The following is a 7953-nucleotide window of genomic DNA, read 5'->3' as shown; positions in this document are numbered from 1 at the left end:
TCATTATTATTATCATTATTATTATCATTATTATTATTATTATTATTATTATTATTATTGTTGTTGTTGTTGTTGTTGTTATTATTAAGGCAGTGAGATGGCAGAATCATTAGTTCATTAGACAAAATGCCTAATGGCATTTCTTCCACCTCTTTATGATCTGAGTTGAAATTCTGTCACTGTTGATTTTGCTTTTCATCCTTTCAGGTTTGATGAAATAAATATCGGTAATGTACCGGGATCAATATAGTTGACTAGCCCCATTCCACCAAAATTTTAGGGCTTATACCTATAGTAGAAAGGATTGATATTATTATTATTATTATTATTATTATTATTATTATTATTATTATTATTAATTTTTGTATGTCTAAGACACAGATTTTAAAGAGTTTGAACATTTCAGTTAGGGAGCAATCAATAACAAGATAACAAAGGTCCCTTACTCTCCTGTTCTTTACATAGAATAGAACCTTCCTTAAAATCCTTACTGTACCAAGAAGCACTGTCTTCTGCATGACATGTAACTTTACATCAAATCTGAATTTGTTTACACAGTTCTCGAAACTGTCCAGTAAGCTCCCAAAGCTTCGATCATCACAAGAATTACTAGAATCTCTTTCATCTTCCACAACTTTTCACCCTTCAGTGAATCATACTTGTTGATCTTGCTCTTTTTCACTCTACTATCTTCCGATCTTCTGGGATAGAGATATCGATTATTTCAGTCTCTTTTTCTTTCTTGTTAATGACTACAATGTCTGGCCTTCTTTCCTCAATCATTCTATCACATTGAATGGTGAAGTCCCACAAAAGCTTAAACTTGCCTTTCTCTAACATGCCTTCTGGCTCTAGCTCACACCATTTAACCACTCTGACAAACTCACATTTCTCAGATGTCATACAGTGGATATATCTTGCAACATTATCATGCTGTTTTTAGTATTCCTGCTGTGCCAACTTATCACATACGTTTACAAGATGAATGTCTATTCTTCCTTTAGTTCCACACATGGTCTTTTGTTTTGTTAACATAATGTTTAATGTAGTTAGTTCAAAGAGAATTGTTAGTATGTTAGACAATATGCTTAATAGCATTTCTTCCAGCCTTTTATGATCTGAGTTGAAATTCCACTGAGGCTGGCTTTGCCTTTCATCCTTTTTGAATTGATAAAATAAAGTATCAGTTCAGCACTAGACTTGATGTAATATACTTTCCTCTCCCTCAAAATTACAGGCCTTGTACCTATGGTAGAAAGAATTACTATTGTCATTATTTTTGTTGTTGCTGTTATCATTATTGCGTGAGAGAGCAGTGCATACTATCAAAGTGACGCTGGGGTAAAATATACGATATCCAGTACACCCATCATGAATATCTGTCTGATAAGGGTACATCAGGCACATGCATCACAACCATCTGTGCGCTATATAGTGATCTCATATCAAGATAAACAGTGCATGACATTGCAGGTGGGGCCCAGTTAGAATTTTCCTCCAGTCGAGTAGCCCATCCTGCTCAAAAGGTCCCCGAATAAAGCTTGTTTAAGGATGATGAACAAAACACCCATGTTTCCAAAGGTGAATAATCCAAACCCCAAAGAATTCCTCTCAATGCATGGCTATGATGCTCCCCCACTACTTCTGCTCATGATCAGAGATGCACATATCATCAGCCAGCAAGGGACATGCTCAACTGGTTAAGGTCAAACAACTGACAAGCAAATCTGTGGTATTGAGCAGAATATTTGCTGTAGCCCATCTTTTATACCAAGACAAAACAATGTATATGATAACACTTCCAATCAGTTAAGATCAGAAGCCCTGAGAGCCAATGCCTGGTACTACATCAGGGCATTTTATTATTATTATTATTGTTGTTGTTGTTGTTGTTATTGTTATTGTTATTATTATTATTATTATTATAACAGCTATGAGCAGGTACAATTGTTAGTGCTATTCATGCTTTGAATTCAGATTCTACAGAGGTCAACTTTGCCTTTCATCCTTATTGGGTCAAAAAAAAAAAAAAAAAAAATTCTGAGGTTGTTGTAATTGACTATTTCCCTACCCCTAAACTTGCTGGACTTGTGCCAAATATTGAAACCATTATTAAGGCAGTTTTACTTTGACCGGTGGCTGTGGCGAAAGAGGTTGTTTGATGGACAAGGCTGAAAGGTATGAGGACAGAAACATTCCTCTTTGCTAGAGCTCTTATTGACTTTTTCAAGTTTCACTTGAAAAGGAAGTTGAGAGTGGAGAGGGAAGTGCTGTTCTCGAGTGAGTTTATTGAAAGATGGATGAAAGTTGCGAAAATGGCAAGAGTGGATGGTACCTCTGTAAGTATAGATCTGTGAGTAGAAGTGAAGGAATTAGAGAAGTCACTTGCACCTAGGGTTTCAGGAAAATCTCGGACAGTGGGGTTCCCCTATTATTCCTAGAGGCCTTCCTGTATCAGGAGGGCAACATCTATCTCATCCTTTCCCCCTCCCCCCACTTATTTTTTACCTTTTTATGCTATGCATATGTCCCTTCTTTTTCAGTGTATACCATGTATACTTACATTTTTTTTTATCATTTCATTATTATATGTAAACCCCAACACTTTATGTCTGTCTTTGTATTGTCCCCTTCACCCTTCACTCTTGTGGCAAATAAAGGAAGTTATTATCATCATCATCATTATTATTATTATTATTATTATTATTATTATTATTATTATTATTATTGTGGTGGTGGTGATAGCAAGCTGACAGAATCATTAGCATATTGGACAGCATGCTTAGGAGCATTTCTTCCACCTCTTTGTCTTCTCTGTTCAAATCCTGTTGAGGTCAACTTTATCTTTTTTTCTTTTGGGGTTGATAAAATAAGTACCAGTTGAGCATTAGAGTCAATGTAATTGACTAACCCTGTCCCACCAAATTTCAGGCCTTGTGCCTATATTGGAAAGGATTACTACTACTACTACTACTACTACTGCTACAGCATGGGCGACTGTTGGTCTTCCATAAAAACAACCTTGCCTCGACTTGTGCCAGGGAGGGTAACTTTCTAGGTGCAATCCCATGGTCATTCATGACCGAAGGGGGTCTCAGCAACTACTACTACTACTACTACTATCAATAATATCATTGCCAATGAATTATTATTGTTATTATTTATTTATATATTCTACTTATTACACTTTTCAATTGGTACATTTGTTTCAATTTTAACTTTCATACTGTCTATATTTTTCTTAGACTTTTCAACAGAGACCTAAACAAAACTACAGTAACTGAGTTCTGCTGAGTGCTGTAGTAGCTACAGAGTCAGTTGAACTCTCAGTTAGGTAGCTAAACCTTTCATAGTTTTGTTTCCCAAGCAAAACCAATTTAATATACCAATTATCCATCTAAAAACTTTAACTGAAATATCTTTATATGTCATCATATTTGAGATTCTTTTTTGTTTTTGTTTCAGTAATATAAAATCTTAGAAATTTTTCTTTAGTAGGAAAATATGAAACCATTATTTCTTTAATGCTGCAAAATAAAAAAGGAAAGAAAAAAATTAAAGAATATTCCAGGTTAGCTGAAGGAATCTTTTGTCAAAGATTTGAATGTCAGTGTACAAGTCATGAAATTACTCTAAAGGCATAAAAGAATTTATAGTCAAGGTTATTGCTCAGTCGGGTCTACTTGGCAGTAACCTATCAAATATGTAGCTTCATTCCATATATAACCTACACACTGGATCTGCAGAGATAAATGTCAAGTACACTTGATTAAGTAAAACATCTTTGCAGAATTAACTTACTTGCTGTAACCATCTCACCTTTATGTTATTGTTATTGTTTTGTTCCAAAGTCAGCCCTGTTTCCCCAGACCAAATGTCTTCCATCTATGACAAGCCCTTCCATCGTTTTCTTTTTTTACTCATAGTATATCTAGGGCTATATTATATAACAATTTTATATATATATATATTTTTTTCGATCATTGGTTGGGATTTGAGGGAAATTTAATTTACTATTTCTAACACATGAAGCAATCTTCTAGAAACTTTCACTGCATTGCAAGCTCTTTTTTACAGTCAATAACTCATACTTTTAATATTTTCTTCATGTCACACAAGGAAACATGTATTGATATTTTGCCATCATTATATGGAGGCTAAACCGCTGCAGAGAAATGTTCAGAATTGTATAATCCAATTTTGCACCTTTCTTTTAAAGATAACAGAATGCGATCTGAGAGAGATTTATCTGCTATTTCTGACATATTTCATGATCATATTGAGGTTTCTCTCATTGATTGTACCTCACCTCAGCTATAAGCATGATATGCTAAATTTGAATAATTAATTTATTTGATCACTATTAATCAAGGATATCATTTGAGACAGGTGTAAATGCTGCGTTGTATAGAGAAAATTACTACACTGTATTCATTAACTCATTTATTAGGATTTGAGATGATACTTTACAATAAGAAAGTCTTCATAACAAAATGTTGTATGACTCCAAATTGTACAGACAAATGTATTTTAGTTTTACTTTTGACCAAAAATGGTTGTTAGCATCTGTTCAGAAGTAAGGACAAAGCCGTACAAAATGAGGCTAAATTGAAACCAAAACATTTGTCCATAACTGATCCTCACTTCTGAAACAAAGCTCAGATTTTTCACTTTTTGTAAGCATATCAATTGAATCATGGAATTTAAAAAAAAAATTCTTAAAATTATCTCCCCTCCTCATTCTGAGTTACTAATAATTATTTCTAGGTTTATATTTTCCTTCTCTGTCCTTGAGGAAAATTTAGTAAATTAAGAATTTAGTATGCATAGCATTTGATAACCTTCGACCTGTACCTTTTTAAACACACTCATGCCACAGGGCTCTAAAAGTTATTTTCTCATTACATGTTTTAGTTTTAATTGCACAAATTATTCTTGACCATGAATGTTTCTAAGTCTTTTCATGTTTACCAAATTGTCGATATCTCATTGATGGTGAAAAGAATGATGTTAGGCTGATGAAGTCATCTCAGAATTGAAACACATGTCCATAGCTATTCTTTGTCTCTGAAACAGAACAGATCGTCATTTTTCTCCTCAGCATATGAATTCAACCATGTAATTATGACTCAATTCTTGAAATTATCTCACATTGTTAATAATTACTGATTTTTTTTTTTTTTTTTGCCTTCTGTGCCACTGTGCCATAAAGAATATTTTAATGAATTAATAATTCATCATGTACAACATTCAGAACACCCATGCTTCTATTATGTTTTGTATGTGTGTGTACATTATAACTCTAACCAGAATTATTATTTTCTGTGAATGATTTGACTATTTTAACCTTGTCAATATAAACCCAACTGCCTGAGATTCTTCCTGATTCCAACCTACCAACCTATTTCTGACTGCCATTGGTCCCCTATTACCATCCCAGCTGAGGTTATCCTCGCAACAATGTTAGCACTCCTACTTGGATCATTTTGGTACATGTTGTCAATCCTATCTTTGACCATCTTTAATTTCATTTTCCAGATTGAGATCTCATTATCACACTTCACACAATCACTCACCTCATTAAACTACCTCTATTAAAGTGTAAGTAGTTAATATTTAGGTTCATACATCTGATGAAATCTGTTTATTATATGAAAGACAAGACTGATTTAGGTAGCTAAATACTTCATCCTTGTTTAATGTAAAATTATTTTATTAATTTCTCATTGAAATACCAACTTAATATATCAGTAAAGGCAATAACACATTTCTAATTCCAAAAAGAGAGAATCATTGCATCAGTGGTAACAATAAGGGATCCTCAACAGGGTCACTGCTAGAAATATCAGCCATATCTCCCTCAAAATCTCACCCTTCAGTCATAAGAAAGAAAGCTGTGGATAATGAAGTCTTGAAGATAAGAACCAATAGAATGGTCATATTTTGAAAAATATTTGGCTTTTAAACAACTGCAAAAACAATGAATCAATCTTTTACTTGTTTCAGTTATTAGAATGCAGCCATGCTGGGGCAGTGCCTTGAAGAATTTTTAGTTGAATCAATTGACCCTAGTACGTTTTTTAAAGCCTGGTACTTATTCTACTGATCTCTTTTGTTGAACCACTAAGTTACAGGGATGTAAGCACACCAACACTGGTTGTCAAGCAGTGGTGGAGGACACACACACACGCACACACATATATACAGTATACTTATTTCTGTTTCTGTCTCCCAAACCCACTCACAAGGCTTTGGTCAGCCCAAGGCAGACCAAATAAAAAGATACTTGCCCAAGGTGTCATGCAGTGGGACTGAGCCTGGAACCATGTGGTTGGGAAGTAAGCTTCTTACCACATAGCCATACCTGCACCTTTAATGAAAACCTTTTTACTTTTTATTTTACTAAAACTCCACCACATTCTTTAATTATTTTGAAAATGTCATCCTCAACACTTATTCTCTTTGATATCCACCCACTCACCAGTCTTTCTCTCTCTTTCTCTCACTTCCTCTTCCATACACTTTTGCAACCTCACACCAGCTCATACTCTGTTCTTTTGTTGATCACACTCACTTCTACCCACCTCATACCTTGAAGGTCCACCCAAACGCCCATATCACCCCTATTTTCTCTCTTTCCAACTCCTCTCTAGTCACTCTCACCCTCTCTACTATCATGTGAGTAGTTATGTAGCTCCTCTATGGCTAGAAACCTGTTTTGAGTCCTTCTCTCATACACTTGCCCTTTATCTCCTAGCATAAAGCCATCTTTCTCTCTTCTGTGGTCCCAACTAATTCAAAGGTCTTTCAAGCTGCATAGTGACCTTATTAGTACTGGTGTCCCAAAAAAGCACCCGGCACACTTTGTAAAGTGGTTGGTGTTAGGAAGGGCATCCAGTAATTGACAGTATGCCAAAGCAGACATTGGAGCATGTAGCAGTTCTCTGACCTATCAGTTTCTATCAAACTATTCAATTCTTGCTAGTATAGAACATGGGCATAAAATGATGATGATGATTATGGTGGTAGTGGTAGTGGTGTTGTTGATGATGATGATGATTATGATGATGATGATGATGATGATGATGATGATGATGATGATGATGAAGAAGAAAATTAGATAAAGTCTAATCTTGTTACAAAGATGTCAAGAAAAAGATATAATTTGTTTAAATAATCTAAGACATCTTATTTATTATCAATTTCCACACTATCTATGATCCTTAGAGGAGGGTGGGTTGCATATTTAGTTTCTATATAACATAGATTACAATAAGATTTGTATGCTGATTACTGAAATGTCACAAGCTTTGACTGGATTCAGTTGTTGCATTCTTTATAAAGGCAAAAAGTAACAACTTAATAAATGCATTAGTGAAATGAATATATTCATTAGTCTTACTATATTGCTGAGAGGTCAGGAGTATTTCAAATATACAAATATTACAGTCATATGCTTTGCTCATTTTATTTACTTTTATATACATTATTTGATGCTAGCAGGGTTATACAAATATATTACTGAGGCATTGCTTTACAGCTGAATGTCCTGTCATTAACCTGTTCTAGTCTTTCAAGTAAGGGACGTTTTATTCCACACATCCTTGAAAGCACAAAAGCCATTGGAGGGTTTGATGAGAGAAGAAATGACAACAACATCTTTTGTAACAGTGATTTTTGAAGAAGCACAAATGTAAACACACACATACACACATACTCTTTACTCTTTTACTTGTTTCAGTCATTTGACTGCGGCCATGCTGGAGCACCGCCTTTAGTCGAGCAAATCGACCCGAGGACTTATTCTTTGTAAGCCTAGTACTTATTCTATTGGTCTCTTCTGCCGAACTGCTAAGTTACGAGGATGTAAACACACCAGCATTGGTTGTCAAGCGATGTTGGGAGGACAAACACAGACACACACACACACACACACACACACACACACACACA

At 34.8% G+C, this 7953-nt stretch overlaps 1 protein-coding gene across 2 annotated transcripts in view; it reads left to right on the top strand.

Annotated features, from left to right (window-relative positions):
* The window catches only part of LOC106880606 (glutamate receptor ionotropic, NMDA 3A), an 847266-nt gene that overhangs the window by 780343 nt on the left and 58970 nt on the right, over positions 1-7953 (top strand). The window lies entirely within an intron of this gene.

Source organism: Octopus bimaculoides, chromosome 13, assembly GCF_001194135.2.
Source record: "Octopus bimaculoides isolate UCB-OBI-ISO-001 chromosome 13, ASM119413v2, whole genome shotgun sequence".
Taxonomy (NCBI): Eukaryota; Metazoa; Mollusca; class Cephalopoda; order Octopoda; family Octopodidae; genus Octopus; species Octopus bimaculoides.
Note: the sequence above shows the minus strand (reverse complement) of the source record. Positions and strands in the feature narration are given on the sequence as shown.